The sequence below is a fragment of the Calidris pugnax genome, unplaced genomic scaffold (genome assembly GCF_001431845.1).
Source record: "Calidris pugnax isolate Ruff unplaced genomic scaffold, ASM143184v1 scaffold164, whole genome shotgun sequence".
NCBI classification, from domain to species: Eukaryota; Metazoa; Chordata; class Aves; order Charadriiformes; family Scolopacidae; genus Calidris; species Calidris pugnax.
This window is the reverse complement of record NW_015090895.1, coordinates 1,763,752-1,780,177: the sequence shown is the minus strand read 5'-3', so window position 1 is coordinate 1,780,177 and position 16,426 is coordinate 1,763,752. Positions and strand designations below refer to the sequence as shown.

General features: G+C 40.6%; 1 protein-coding gene across 2 annotated transcripts in view; it reads right to left on the bottom strand.

Annotated features, from left to right (window-relative positions):
- IL1RAPL1 (interleukin 1 receptor accessory protein-like 1) overlaps positions 1-16,393 on the bottom strand; it is a 762,019-nt gene extending 745,626 nt beyond the window's left edge. Inside the window, exon 1 of one of the 2 annotated variants that reach the window (XM_014948366.1) lies at positions 16,225-16,393. The gene's annotated coding sequence lies outside the window, so the exon portion shown is untranslated. The remainder of the gene's footprint in view (positions 1-16,224) is intronic. The other variant, XM_014948367.1, reaches the window with a different exon arrangement.
- Between the last annotated feature and the right edge of the window lie 33 nt (positions 16,394-16,426).

Genomic DNA, 16,426 nt, shown 5'->3' with positions numbered 1-16,426 from the left:
GAAGCAGCCACCTTCTTACTCAGCTTTACTGTGCAAACACCCATCATTCAGAAGACATCTTTTTGCAAATTTCTTCTAGTAATTCCTGTCTAGTCTGGGAATGGCTATTGGAGGACAATTTATAGGTCAATGCATTTTTCAGAAGCAGACATCATGATCTATGAGCAATACTCACAATTCAATTAATTCTTTCTGACTGATAAAGGTAATAATGATGATATACTCAATTTAGATTGTCATAAGGTGTTTCATCTGGTACCATGTGACCTTCTGATTATTAAGAAAGTAAAATGACACAAAGTCTGCATTAAAAATTAAATATCCTTTAAATTCAAATGGATTAAAACTTGCTTATTAATAAGAGCTCAAAAGCCCAAATTCAAACTAAGAGCCCAAATATTTTATTTAAATACTCTGAATACGACATAATAGGAAATTCTGCTTGCCTCTCCTCACTAATAGTTTTCTCTTTTCTAAACAGAAAATTCTGGAATTTCACTGATGGGGGAAAGATTATGCCAGAGTTCTGAAAGACTCACAAAAATTTGTGCAGAAATTTCTTCTTCTGTAGGTGAAATCACGTTACAGAATCAACATGATTTTGACCAAGTGAATTGTTTTGATAGCCAAATGAAAACTGGGCTGCTGACTTTTTTTTTCTTAGGTGACATCTGCAGGTGCTCTGGCATCGTAGAAGCTTTGTGCTTTTCCTTCAGACAGACCTCACCCTTTGTGAGAATTGGCTGCTACAAAATTAAGCCTGGGGTGGCTTTTTATAGCCTTCCTCAATCATTCAAGCAGACTAAAAAGACAGTGAACTCCAACCTCTGTTCCTTCAAATCCTTTCTCTACTGTGATGTCTACAAAAAATTGAGAAGGAAGTGGTAGCTGACAGTCACTGTCAATAGTGTATGCCAATATGGTTCTGTTATTACCTTGTGCTCCCCTGCCACCCCTACGCAATTTCTATCTCTTCTGAGCTACATGGTAGGGGTTCTGAACATGCACAACACAGACTGAAATGGAAACTGGGTGATTATGGGCAACCTTGTAATAGAAGGAAATAATAATAATCCCTCCAGCAACATTTAAATCTCCATTCCCATCCAAATGCTAACCACATTGCCTGCCATTTCCCATGGCATACACTATTGCCAATTCGGATAGGGCATGGTAAAAGAAGTTTTTTCCACAACTCCATTATAAAAGCTCCCTATGAATATAGGCAGATGCACATTTTGTCAGTATGAAGTCACCGTATGGACTTTTGTATGGAGAGGAACAAAAAAAAATCTGCTGTGGAAAACGTCCAGCTTGGCCTTTAAAAGCAATAACACCCTTAATTGAAATCTGCTGAACAAACATGACCTGCTGGAGTGCTGAGTGCATTTCAGTTCTTCTACAAATGGGAAATACGGCTGTGGCAAATTCTGGTTTTCAGTGGAATCGTTTCACCAAACTTTTGTTTTACCGTCCCTTTTTTGGCAGGACAATTTGTGGAAAGAAGCGTAAAAAACCAAGAAGGTTCATAGGTTACTTCCGAAGAGCAGCTGTGTTACAGAGGGATAGCCCAAATGGGACCTGCACTGGAGACCCCTTTGCCTTCTCGGTCCTGACTCAGAGAGCATCAGGCCCACATCTGCCCATCCTGATCTGTCACGACAATGGGTGGGAGTCAGGTTTCTGAGGCTTTTCAAAGACCAATAAAAAAAGGAGGAATAGCCATCTTATAAATACAGACACAGCCAGACAGAGCTCCAAAGCGTAAGGCAAAGAGTGACCTAATTTAATCTCAGGGGAAAAAAAATGTGTTTATAACTACGTTTTCATATTTAGTTAGATTAGACCTCTCTATTTCACTCTTCCCTTTAACGTGTGCATGAGTTTTACAATGTAATAATTAGAAAATACCACCTGCATAACAAAATCCCTAGAAACAACTGCAGAGCCTGTGATTATTAGCTCTCATTTCAGAGGAGGAATACAGCATGCATTAATGCTTTACTGAAGGAAACCCGTCTCCTCAGACGGGAGTCAGTCTTTTGTGCTCTCCTCAGATCACAAACCACCGCATTTTACCATATCTTAACATCTCACAGTCCCCAACGTACCCATTCCTTTAGTAAGTCAGCGAGGTGAGAAGCGCTATCACCCCGTTCTGCTCATGGGAGCTGAAGTCAGGCGACACGTCTGGCTCCCAGACTATCTACATTGCATAATGCCAGCTCATTGCTGGTGCCTGTTTGGAGACAACAGATAAGGGAAGACAGTTCACCCCAAGGACTGCCTCTAATTCCAAAGTAACAGGCTTGGTTCAGCCTGTACTGAACAGTCCTCTGATGTAGTACCATCCCGAAGCTTATGCCTGCTTGTAGTCTGGGAGATGCAACATGGACTACCAGTTCCGTGCATGAAAAGAGTGTCATGCTGGGGGGGCTGCACTGCACACAATCGAAACAAAGAATACCCCCAAAACCTACAGAAAACAATAACAGTAATAGCAATAGCAATAGAATCATAGAATCATAGAATTGCCCAGGCCGGAAGGGACCTCCAAAGGTCATCTAGTCCGACCTCCCCGCAGTCAGCAGGGACACCCCCAACTAGACCAGGTTGCCCAGGGCCTCATCGAGCCTCTCCTTGAATATCTCCAGGGATGGGGCCTCAACCACCTCCCTGGGCAACCTGTTCCAGTGCTCCACTACCCTCACAGTAAAGAACCCCCTCCTAATCTCCAATCTAAATCTGTTCCCCTCCAGCTTGAAGCCATTGCCCCTCGTCCTGTCAATAACTACGTGCTGGGACCACCACAGGTGGCTGAGAGGAGACTCAAGGCCCAATACTGTGGTAAATATTGGGCATGGGGTCCTGGCCAACCTGCTTGAGAGAGGACAGGCACTGGGCCACGTGGCTGTGAACCACTCTCCTCCACTTCATATCACTTCCTGGAGCTCGCTGTCCCCCCTCATGGCACCTAGCCAGCTGGCTGGTGGAGGGACAGCCCCCCCCAGCCAAGCCCCCTCCTTCACTTGGGAGTTGGATGTTAAGCCAAGGTTTGACATCGAGCCTCAGAGCAGGGATATCTCCCCAGGGATGATGTATGCAACAGAAAAGATTATGTGAACAAGTCAAAGTCATGCCAGAGGCCACTGACCAACACTCAGGATTTCTCAGTTTCTCAATTATTAATAGTCCTTCTTTAACATCCATCCTAGAGCAGCCTTCCCTATGCCCGTCAGCTCTTACGCTGCACACGTGGTAATGACAGGACCGAACAAGCTCTGCCTGCAGCTTTCCAAGCAAACCCTCTGCCCACCCATCTGGGGCTCCCGATGCACTCCCCATCAGCCAGGCACTGCCAAGGCACAGCTTGCCTCTAGGCAGAGGCTGAACTTTGTCAAAGCCAGCCCCACGATCTAATTATCCTATAGTTATTATTTATAGTTATTTTAACTAGCAGCTACACAGCTAGTTTTCCATCTGGGTTATGAAATCTCAGGAACAACGTCCTACGTAAATACAGTTTTACGCCATAAAGTAAGTGTTGTGTGCAGAAGGAAGCCCCAATCACTGTCAGTGACTGTTGACAGCCGGAATGTCTCAACTGGTAGAGTTAGATAAAACCCACATTGCTGAAGATAGTTAATGTATTTGTATATCACAGCACATAAAATATAGGATCATTTAAAGATATTTATTCCCCTATGGCTTTGTCTTCAAATAAGATTTAGTGTTCACTTAAAAAGATGTGTGGATAGCCAGAGAAAGTGAAGTCTCCATTTGCTCATGGAAACTGATAAAATATTGTTTCATCTATGTATTATAGACTGTGGTCACCTTAAGAGCTATGCACTATGTACATCCATGTAATAGTAAAAGTGGGCTAGATTTCCAGATATCAAGAAACAATTCCTGCTGAAATCACTGATTCCATATATCAAAGACCAACAACTCTATGTATTATAAAACTTTTGAGTTCCATGAAGTAAATCTTATGGTACCCCCAGAAGTCTATACTGTTTTGATACTCAAATCAGTAATGTAATATGTAATCAATAATGTAATAACTCAAATCCCTTCTGTATTTTAACTATTTCTGAACACATAAAGGAAAGTGAGTGTTGCTGGACAGCATGTTTTGTTCAATTTTATTCTTTGATAAGGACTGAGCAAAAACTGGGCCTCTTCATTCTGAAGCTATTTTAAAAATAATCTTTAAATAGTAAGAGAGACTGTCTGCCCTCCAAGATAAGCAGAAAGACAATTTGCATTTTAAAACAAGTGATGGAATTAAAGACATGTGTATCTAAATTCAATTACAAAAACTTGACTTTTTTCTGGTGTGCCCCTTTCTCTTGTCTTCAGTGGGGGGCCACTATATTGGGTGTTTTTAAGTCTTAACAGATAACCCTTAAAAAAAAATCAAAAGTTTGTGTGTGTAAAAAAAACGGTGTTATTTGAACATAGTCTTAGTCTATTGTTCTTCCTCTATCCGGCAATAACCTTTAGAATATAAATTTCCAATAAAGGAAAAAAAAAAAAAGAAAAAAACCTCTTTTTAAACTAAGAATACCATGCCAATTTTGGTGGAAAAAATAGAAGATAATGCTTTGGGAAACTGCCTCTAGCTGAAAATTCAGTCATCCTCATTCATCACAATAAAGCATAAGGTTAAAAACTTATTTAGAGCACTCTGCAGGGTTAAAATCACAGCACTAAAATAATAATAATAAAAGCAAGGATTGTAGAACCACAGCTCTGGCCAAACAAACAATAAATTCACTTACTCCCATGTTTCAGGTGGCACTGATACAGCCTGAGACTACATTATATTTACATTTCCGTTTTCGCGTTCAGGTTTCATTATTAGATAAACCACAGTCTGACTAGATATATTGCTTCCAAGCAATAGTTTTCATAGTCTGTGCCAGTGTGGGATTAAGCATACCAAAATATGTGTTAAAATCTTGACTCCCACTGTAATCTAAACCCATCTACACAGCAAGCAGCTCCTGCCAATCTCTGAGATGTACTGCCCACACCTTCCCCTCTTGTACGAAACAGACTCCCTCTGAGTTATGCATTCAGGACTAAGGCAGAGCCAGCGGCCCATCTTGCACATGTCAAGATACTGTCATTCAGCTGACTGGTGGCCTCTTGACTCCCTGACTGCAGAAACTTCGAACCAGCTCGTGTGGTAATGCATGAAGGAGCTTAGATGGAAAAACACGTGTAGGTCTAACCTACACATGCAGGCGAGACTTCGCACAGTCAGTCTTGGTCACCGATTGCAATGTCCAATTCAGTACTCTCAAATTCCATAAAAACAAATTATAGGAGCATTTTCTGTCAAACAGCGAGTTGGAGCAGGCAGGAAAGCACAAGAAACAAGAAACTTGTGTGGTTACATAGTCCTTAACTATGCAAATACAAAGATAAAAATAATGGTAAAGGTAACATAGGAAAATCGACACTATAGTTGTATTTTCAATATTAACACCTATGATTTTATAACAAATGATGTGTATATACACATGTACTTCTGCTTAAATTTTTATATATGCATATATATATACATCAGCATTAGCTGAAAGACATCAAAATTAATACAGATGAAAGCTAAAAGATTCATTTTGATATGAGGCATTTGAGATGGCAGGCAAGCCTTATTTACACATTTCCTGTGGTTTATATGTTTAAAGAAACATCAAAGGTTTTTAACAAGAAAATTATATTCTCACAGCCATAAAGTATACTCTTGTGATTGCATTAGAGTGGCTGTACAGTATAACTTCTTTGCTTGCTGACAATGGGTTTTGCTATGTTAATTAAATAAGTAATGTGTCTGTGATCTTTATTCATTAAAATTAATGCAATAATATCTATGTTGAAGGTTCATATTGGACTCAGTCTGGCAAACCGAATGAAACGGCTTCACTGGAGTTACTCTAAGCTTATTCTTGATGTAACCCAGAGCTCTGACAGGAGTTTCTGTGTGAAATCGGTTTACCCTTGCTTCGCTTAATATTATTCCCCATCAGCAAACACGAGTATCTTCGGAGCAGATAAAAATGTCATGTATTAAACAAAGCTATGGAGACCACGAGTCTCCAGGCGACAGGTCTTGCTGGGCACAGAGCCCGCTGGCTGGGCCTATTCCTGAGGCCAGCTGTGCCGGGGGAAACGCCGCCGGCATCACCGCTGAGCTCTGCGGTCCGGCCGCGGACGAAAGCCATCAGCTGGAATTAGCCCAAAGGATGGCACTGAGCACGGCTTGTCATTTCTCGTAATGAGACTTAAAACAAAGGGCAGAGGTTTTTGAGTATGAAACGCAAGATCCCTTCGCCTCCCAGCAAAATTATCTCCCGGCAAAATGGGAACTGCCCTGCTCCGGCATCCCATAGGAAAGACGCTCTTCACCAAGGCAGTACCCATGAGTGTACAGCAGGCAATGGTCCTGCACCGACAGGCAAATGTACTGCACGAAATGAGGGAAACCTGCTGCTAAGATTTTAAGACTGCCAAACCTAATTCACTGTTCACTGAGACCAACAGCAATCTTTTCAGCAACTCCCTGGGCACTGGATTAAGATTTGATGAATAGGAGCAAACATGGGGTCAAAGTTCAGCATCTAAACCAGAAAAACCTATTACCATGAATATTTTTGTTCTGTGAACCAGGTGGGTTACACCTGAACCCTGGCAAAAAGGAAAAAAGCAAGCTATCTTTGATTTATGCGCATCAATATTTTATACACAATTAATTCAGGCAACATGGAAAAAGAAGATGATGAATAGTGAGGTAACTTTAAATTAAAAAGACTGATTAGTATTTAGGAAACAAGCAGCTGACCCAGCCACCCCCAGTAGTATGACTCACAGTACTATTTTCATATTTGTATTATTTAGCATCTAAAGACCTTAGCTGAGAGTCCTGTTCTGCTAAGAACTTGGACTAAGAACTCCGAAATTATCTTTCCTGATAAATTTTCTAGAGAAAAGAAAATGTTTTCATTAAGATTTTATGTTTAAAATGTCATCTTTTGATTCAATCCTCCCAAAAATCTACATACTAAATACAAAAACATTTTGAAAAAAACCACCCTCTAACCAATGTGGAAATTACTTTTTTTCCTGGAAGAAAGCAAATACTTTCCATGATTTTCAAGGGCTGTCAGAAAACTGAAATTCCACTGAGGTAGGGAGAAGATATTGACATTAACTCTTCCTCTAACCCTACTCCATATATAATAAAATAGAAATCTTAAACAAAGAGTTTATATTACAAACAGATGAACCTAGAAAGACAAGAATGCAGGAGGTGTTTTTGTCTTCCAGAGTTTAGAGACAGAAAACTGAAGCATGGATAAATTTAGAAAAGTTTTATAGAGAATAAATATTCCGAACTAGTAAAAGGAATTAATTTCAGGCCTTGGAGGTCCAATACCTTCAAATTAATTTTATTAAATACCTGGGAAAGTAGTATGGCAAAGCAGTAACTGGAATTAAACATCTCTCATCAGTAATTTTATTTTTATTTGTCTTATGTTGAAGAATTCAAAATTCATTGCTAAGGACTTGTTTCTTTGTTCCTCTCAGGAATACTCAGAAAGGGGAAAAGTTTATAGTGATACCACAGACAGTGAAGTTAGCGTTTGGCTCTTAGTTGTCCCTGGAAGCACGTTTCCCTTCAGTAATGACAGAGAGGTCCTCAAGTTTCACAAACCTTTGTGGAAACACATCTTCCTTTGTTACCTACCCTAATTATCCATGTCTTTGTTCTAAGCCTGCAAAACTAATTTTAGGATGCCAAAGAAATAGAAGACATACATTACCTTAGCTAATGTGGAGGTCTTAAGCATTAAGTACTACTACAAATGGACACACTCCAGAGAAAACACTCATTAACAAAGGTGCCTTGTACATGAACAACCATAAATAGATGTACAGTGTCTGTCAATTGAGCCATGAGATTGTCCTTTAACAGAATGTACATTACAAAGCACTAAATAGGAAGAAGGATATGTTAAACTGACTAAAGATCAAAACATATCTATAACTTGATTAACCTGCCAAAGTTTTGGAAAAAACTAGCTGAGGATACACACCAACACTGCATATATTTTTAGTGATTATTTTTAAAGGGCTTTATGATTTTCCCATCTTAGAAACTGAAAGCACTGGAGACCAGTGATGTTCTAACAACCTCTCGAGTCTAAACATTCCTTTCTATGAAGAAACAAAATCTGAGGCTTGTGGATCTCTTAATGATGGAAATTGATGGGACTGACTATGCTGTCAATAACATAGTGAAGTTTTATTGAATTCTATCAAAGTTTACAAGATTTTCCTTTTCTAATCAAAGTTAACCTATTAAAGATAAGAAGCAGCATGATTTTTTTCACAGAAACTAACAAAACTGAGGAAATTAGATGATAATGCTGGAGATTGATCCAAAACTTACTGAGTGCAGTGGGCATCTTTCCATTTCCTTCAGTGGGTTTTGGATCAGGACTTTAGTAATGAGGACTAAACCAGCCAAGTTATGTTTCCCAGTCAGCACTAATGAAGTCTTTATTAAGCAGTACCACAATTGCCAGATTTGTAAACTGAACAGGTAGTGAGGAATACACAGGAACAAGAAGTCACAGGAACACACTTAACTCCATCTAGTTAGGCAGTAGACCTCCAAGGGAAGACAGCAGCAAATTCTTTGGAAGAAGCATCCTTTAGCACTTTAGAAATCACAGATGCACACATCCATTGATTGCACTATAACTGGAAGTTAGCAGGTGGACCTTAAGGAACACAAGTCGATAGCCTTCTTACCTAACTGTCTGTTACACAGGCTGATAATTTTCTTATTTAGATATCTCTTACAATGTAAAATTTTATTTTTTTTTGTTTTATTTATGCACTTAAACTATTCTATTGCACTAGACCTTTTTCTCCACTTTATCTTTGCCAATAAGAGATGAAGAATTTGAATGAACTATGTAAAGGAGTGCTTTCCTTTACTCCATTTGCTACATTTTCATTTTATTGGTCATCAGAAAAGCAATATGCAAGAGAACCCAAAGTATATCTCAGTAGCCTTCAGTATTTTCCACTGCATCCCCTGTACTCCCATACCATCTCTTCCTTTTCCTTCTGAATAATACAAAACCTTCATCTCTTTCTTCAGATAGAAATCTTTTCATATGGAAGTCTTTTCTTCTTTTTGATGTCATTCTCTGGTCCTCCCTTCCTTAGTAGCTTTCTGGACATGAAGTGACCAAAGCCAGACACATTACTCATACTGAATATGACAGTCATCAGTTGGTAAACTAAGTGTGACGCAAGAAATACTAAACCAAGTTTCGTATTCCTCTTCTAATATATACAGCTTTCTTCTGCTATTAACTGAGCAAATACTCTGATCGAGCTTTTTCACAATAATGGACAAGAGATGTTCAATAGTATCTGGTGTTCTGTTGGGGAGGTATACAGGACACACTCAGATTGTACTTTCCAAAGTGTTACCACGTATATTTCTAAAATTGTGGATGATACTATGCGGCCCTGACTGTTGATCTTCGACTGTCCTTTCAAAGTATGTTTTAGAATTTGCATTCCAAAATAAATTTATGTTGTCTTCAAATATGCTGCATTTACAGATGGTTAAAAAATAAATTAATACTAAATCAACCATCAAAACCAGTTACCATCTCATTGTATGGGTGAATTGTGTCCTGTGTCCTGTTTCCTACATTTAGCATAAGAAATAACTAGAGTACTTTCTCTTTATGGCTTGTTCTCTGGCTTCTTCTGTGCATGTATGTGAGTAAATGCATAGGTGTCTGAGTAACTGCATATGTATGCGTACACATACGTAGGCATATGTATTTGTGCATGTGTGTGTGTGTACATAACTAAATGTATATGTATATATAAAGAGACATTGCCAATCAGTGAACCTGATTCAACAGTGATGTAAACACACCAACTTCAATATGGGACACCCAAAAAAATGTACAGTAGAAAGCTGAAAGGCCCTTTCTGTTTTGTAAGAGATGTTGAATAAAATAAACTCTATGTGTCATAAAGAGGCAGATAGATTGATAGATTGACACATAGACATACATGCACAACTCCATTACACATACAACTTGCCAGAAAGGAAAAGCCATGCATTTCCAGTTGTGTTATTCTAAAACGAGCAAAGGTAACATTTCCTGCAAAAAAAGTTTCAATCTGGGAGGAGACAGCCAGAAAGCACTGAAGAGAAGTTGAGGATGCAGGAATGCCAAGGTGCTATATGGTAACAGCTGTGCTTTGCTGCCATCCTGAAATTCTGTGCACTGAACGGCAACCTGACAGACACAGGGCTAAAACTGTTGCCAGGGATCAGTGCCACACAAAAGCATCCCGGCCAAACACATTCCTCTGCAGACACAGTGGCTCCATCCCAAGGTTTCCATCATATCAACAGATCTTCTTGGTGTAGGAATTATACTCGAGGCATACGATCTACTGAGCTCAGAGTCAAATAAAGTAGAGGTGCACTGCCAAATGGATGTAGGCAGGGACAAATGTACATACAGGTCCCTTACACCATTCAGGCACACAAATTCTCAGCCTGAGGCAACTCGTCTGGGAACCCAGGTAGGTCACTGCTGGTTAAACTCAGTCCTGACCTCACCAGCAGAAGCCTGTCCCTCTGCATCATAATGATGCACAGTACTATGACTTCATTTTCCTTGAAACGGTTGAAATTTTTGGCTGGGATTGAGCTACTGATATTGCTACTAACAGTCCAAGCACACATTGTTAAGTGGAACTTAACAGATAAAACTGAGATATCGAGGTTTTACACAGCAGTTGCACTCGCTTTGTAAGAGGCAGTTTTGTAAAAGCACTGTGAGAGTTTTGCTGGAAATTCCAACTGTTTCTGCTTTGTCAGAGGAAAATTTGATTTGTGTAAAATATCTGTCTTTTCTAAAATAGCCAACAGGAAGCATTATTTCTGTCATGTCCCTGCCACAAACATTATTTTATGGAGAAGCACCTCAAGTTACCTCAGCTGAGAGATCGCAGTCTCATTGTGCAACTGGAAACATGCGTGTAAAACAAAAAGGTGATGGCCCTCGCACTGAAGAGTTTAAGAATACAAAAAAAAATTAGAGCAGTGGGAGTTGGGAACTGCAGTAACTATAAGCATCTGGGTCTCACAAGTGAAGAACAGAAATATAGAATTACACCCCATCTCTGAAGAGACAGGAGCTACATCACCAATATTTATACACTTTCTTGCCCCCTTTTTTAACCCATTCTGCTGTTCTCCATCTTCTTCCTCTTTTACAATACGTTATTCATTGAGGACAGCTGTGAAAGACCAGAGAACAGAAAACTTTCTGACACCATTATCCATCCAGTCACCAAGTAGTACTAGCCCTTGTCTGCCTGCTAATTGTATAGATATGTAGAGATTGTATTGGTCTTCATGCATTAATCAGGTTTCTGTGCTTCTTTTCAGAAGCTACATTGAGCACTTCTTAAATTATGCCCAAAACTAAAAATAAAATGGAAATAATGACTATAGCATTGGCAAAAATCTAAATGCTTTCATTTTCTCCCTTTCTCCTTCTTCATCCTCAATCAAAAAAATCTTTGTGGGTAATTGCTGCAATTGATGCTGCAACCGTTGAAGGACTATTAGTACGTCTGTGTGCTATTGTTAAAAACAAGACATTTCCAAGTACAGAAAACAGTAAGACTGATGTCCCTGGTTCGTTTGTTCAGACCTAGTTATTGAGACATAAATAGTGTGCTGTGTAACACCATGAAATGACCCAGGAGTACCTATAATACACAGGTACAGTGAGACCTAGAAAAACAGAGTAGCCAATGTTACAACAGAGAACCTGATATCCTTGCCCTGATCTTACATAGCTTTGGCAAATAACACAGGGTTTTCGCCTGTTGCAACAGAATGGAGTCCCCTGTGTGACCACCTTAGAGGAACATGCAAAGCCTGAGTATTAACATTAAAAAACCACAACCTTTCATCTTCATTCTTCCTCCTTCCCTTCAAAAGAGATTTCTTCCAAATGTGCATTAATTTTAAGCTATCACAAGTAAAATTCACTGCTGCATTTGGTCTGCTTATGTTTTAAGAATAAGAAAACAATGCAAAAGTGCATAAGAAATGAAAGGTTAAATGATCCCTCCTGAGTCACTGTATTCCATCATCTCATATTTGATTACATTTTAAAATAAAACAAGCATACACTGGAACTGACAGAGCATAATGTCTGCTTTGGTGCTGCTGTAGATGTGCATGTAAAGACTTAAAGAAACACATGGATTGCTGACCTGACAGGCCATGACGGTAATCCAAAACAGCCATTACGGTTTCTACTGTACATTCTTCTTATTTCATGGACCCCTGACACAACGGATGGCAACAAGATAGAGGTTTATAATAGAAATGCTGACACAACCTTATCTATAGCTGTGCAAATGGTGCCGCTATAATTAAACTTTACAACTTGAGCACCACTAGATAAGTTGCTAGTTTTTAATCATATTAATCAGAGCTTGAATGTTTCAATTGCCATATATTATCACGCAGCATGCACTGTAAAAATAAGAAGATTCCCAGCTGCTAAAGATCATAGCTGTTACGAAACACAGAAGTATATTCAAACACTCCTCTGTAAGCGCAAATATACTGAATGAAAACCTCAGTCGGTTATCCATTTTTTGCTTTGTTTCCCCATACACGGGTTCGACATAACAGCCACAGAAAGTACTCTGAATACATTACAAGAATATCACTGAATAGTAAAAAAGCTTCATTAAGATCTGTCCCGCATGTTTCACATTTTCCTATCAGCAGTAAAACAAGTCTACTGTCTTCAGTGATAACGACAGTCAGAAGCCTGCTCTTTCAGAGGCAGGCACTGAGATTATTCTTCATGCACTGCTGTTTTCTTTAAAAGCCGGCTTCCCAGCGCTAGCGAGGAGTGGGTGGCAAAACTCTCACTGCTTTCAGTGGTCTGAGATGTGGAGCCTGGGAATGTTTTATGTAAATATTTCTCTTCACATTTTCTCTTCATTTGTCCGAGTGATTTACAGTTTCATTCCAGCAAGGAAAGTTTCCTCCCAAAGAAGCTATATTTGGTGCAAACTGAATGGATATTGCATTGGAGCTTAAAACCTCTATTTTTACCAAGTGGTTATTGCTAACTACAACGATGAAATTAATCGAGAAATAAAACTTGGTTGCTTACTGCTCTCCATTACCCTGGATTTGCAAATCTTTGCATGCTGCATGCCAGTTTACACATACCATGTGATATATTCCCACACTGTCAGTGCCTGCTCTTTTACAGCACCAGTTTGATAACACTTTCTGTAGACAATTTGTGCTTTCCTTTAAGATGGGTGGTACAGGTATGTAGCCTGTATGCCACAAGAAGTCCTGTAAGGAATTAAAGGGAAAGAGTCTGCCTGTAATCGTGTGTGGCGGAAGAGAGTATGCCATGGACATTTCTGAAAATTGTAAGAGCTGTAGCAATGCATAGGAGTTGCCATAGTGTTATTCTGACCCCTGAAGGATGGAAATAGAGTTAACTTCATATCCTTTTTTTCCAATTTACTCAGTATACTCTATGAATGTCAAACTCTAAACTACATTAGCAGGATTTATTAGTGCTTGCCCAGACTTATCCTCAAGAAATATGAAAATAGTCATGAACGAATGGTGAACCAACTTTAAAATACTGATATTTCAGGGAATCAGAGGAAAAAGTGATTTTTCAGGCGGGTTCCATGGTAAAATTACTGTGAGTTTGATAGTGTATTAAATCTCGTAGGTATGTGGAGATCATGTTTATCAAGAGATATAAAACCCACTCTGCCCTCACCTCTTCTTAACTGAAAAGTATTTTAGTGAAATTTTGCTAGAATGAATTCAGAGTGAAGTGGGGAAGGACATAGGCCAATGATGATAAGATCACTCATTTCAGCTGAGTTAAGATTTCATCAGGCTTACATTCTTCAGAAAATGCATCCATTAGAGGTATGGGGCCTCAGCAGTGCCTTTGCAAGCTTATCTGTCTCCTCCGCCCCCTCCACCCCCCCGCTCCTCCCAAAGAGATAGGAACAGTGATTTATGATTCCAAAATGGATATTGAAGTAAAGTATATCCTGATACTACTATCTTTGTAGACAGTTCACTAAAAAAGTCCATCTGAGTTAAACTGATGGGCCCCCTGTCGCACCTTTGCTCTTCACCTACTTACAGAAGATGCTTGAAATGTATAAATGGACCACCTTTTAGGTTCCCTGTAAACGTACCGGGTAGATTAGGCTGTAATATCTGACAATACCTTTTTTCTGAAGTCAGTCATGCTGTACTCTAAAATATTGAAGCAGCATCCTGCTGAAGCTGCCAGGCAGTCACTGCACACACCAAGAGAGACAACGCTATCTATGTTAAGCGCCGCACATACTTGGGGCGAAACAGCATCAGCTCTGCCGTGAGCACTGGGAAAAGAGGGGTCAGCAGAACACCACGTTTGGAGGTAGGCAACAGCGAGGAGGGAGAAAGAAGGATAAATTTTAATTTTGCTTTTGTTCCTCCTCCGCTCAGCTGTTGCCATGCACTGAAGTCCCAGGTTGCCGTGTGACCTTGCTGAGGAGCACGCAGCCGGATCTGCTCAATGGGACCATTGTGCAGCCTGGGAAGGGGCTCTTCTGGAGCCCAATCCCGGGGTGTGGCTGAACGAGCAAGGAGGCAGCCTCCTCCCTCCTTCGTGAACTCCCTGTCCCGGGGAAACTCCTCCAGGAGCACACTGATGCAAAAGGCAGCCTGCAAGAGGCAACCCCCTTGCCAGGAGCTGAGCGAGGATCTCCCCTCCTCTGCCCGGGTCTCCATCCCCCGCGGCTGGGAGTGCTACAAAGTTAACCCAAGTGATTGATACACTATTTGGGCATATTATTTCACTATCGGCGACTGATGCCACTGATGTAATCAAGTTACATAATCACCGTCTTTGCACAAATACATCCATCTTCCTACAGATAGATCTGCATATCTTCTTCCATCCATTATGCATGAACCCACCAGCAGTACATAAGGGTACATATTTTCGCACACGCTATATAACTTTAGCATTGCAGTGCATTGCACTGCACAACGTCATCACTATTGATTCCCTCCACCTTCCCCCATCCCCTCTATCAGAACTGATTTTGCAGAGAAAGATTACCGATGTGCATTGCCTGGATCCCTTTAAATCTTTAAAGGCTGAAGTGCTTCCCTGGCTCGCCTCTGTTCTTAAGACGAGGATCTTTTCTATCCTTTCTCTCCCCGTCTCGCTTCACACCACAACTAACAGAGGAATTAATTCACACACAGTCCCTCAGCCAGATGCATATATGTATGAAACACTGAAGATAGCATCTCTGTTTGCAAATCTTCAACTGCCATACACGTGGTCCGAGGTTTTAGTAGGTAAGTTATTGGGTGGTGAAAAAAATATTTTATAAGAGCAGGTGGATGAGAGATTTTCCGGCTAGTGACACTTACAATATTCCTCAACTAGCAAGATGAGATTTTTTTTTCCTTAGCATCCCTCAATTTATAATTTCCTTGCAGGATTTACAGGCACAGTTGTAATCCCAAATTACCGGTGGCATTTAACCCCCTTAGCACCAGAGCACTGTACCACAATTAATAAGGATTGCCACCTTAAAGTTTAACAACTTGAAAAGCAGGATTTCTCTCCCTCCATTGCAGCTATGAAATGCAGCAGAATGCTGCACAGAGTTGGAAACATTTGTTTTAACCAGCGGATGGGATCCGATCTTACACTAAATAGATTCCATCACAGAAAGCTTCTTTACTATCACATATCGTTTTCAGTCAAAAATATTACAACCGGGTAAAAGAAAGAAAAAGAAGGAAAATGAAAGACTCCTTGCTTTTACCGTACTCTCCCAAATCCAGAGGGTGCAAGAATAGACAGGGAGGAGGAGATTTAATTATTTTTTTTTTTTTAATTCATGGCAAAAGGCACTCGCCAGAAGACCTACTGCAGTTATTCCACTCATCTGCCAATACCGGCTGGAGCCCCTCGCATCAGGGTAATGCAGCAATCCCGAAAGTACCCCATTTCAACCACACGCCACCAAGTTTAGCAATGCCGGGCTTTCGCCGGGAGAAAATGACCTTACCCACAGGAGCCTCCCGAAAATATCCCTCCGGTGCGATCGGTCAGCGGGGCGAGCGCCGGTCACCACACTGCGCACTCGGCCGGAGAAGCCCCGTGTTTACTCCTGGGGCTGAGCTGGCCGCCGGTGCCGCGGACGCGGCGCCCATCCATCCACCGGTGCCAGCTCCGCGGCGGGCGCAGGTAATTCCATACAGACTTCGGCG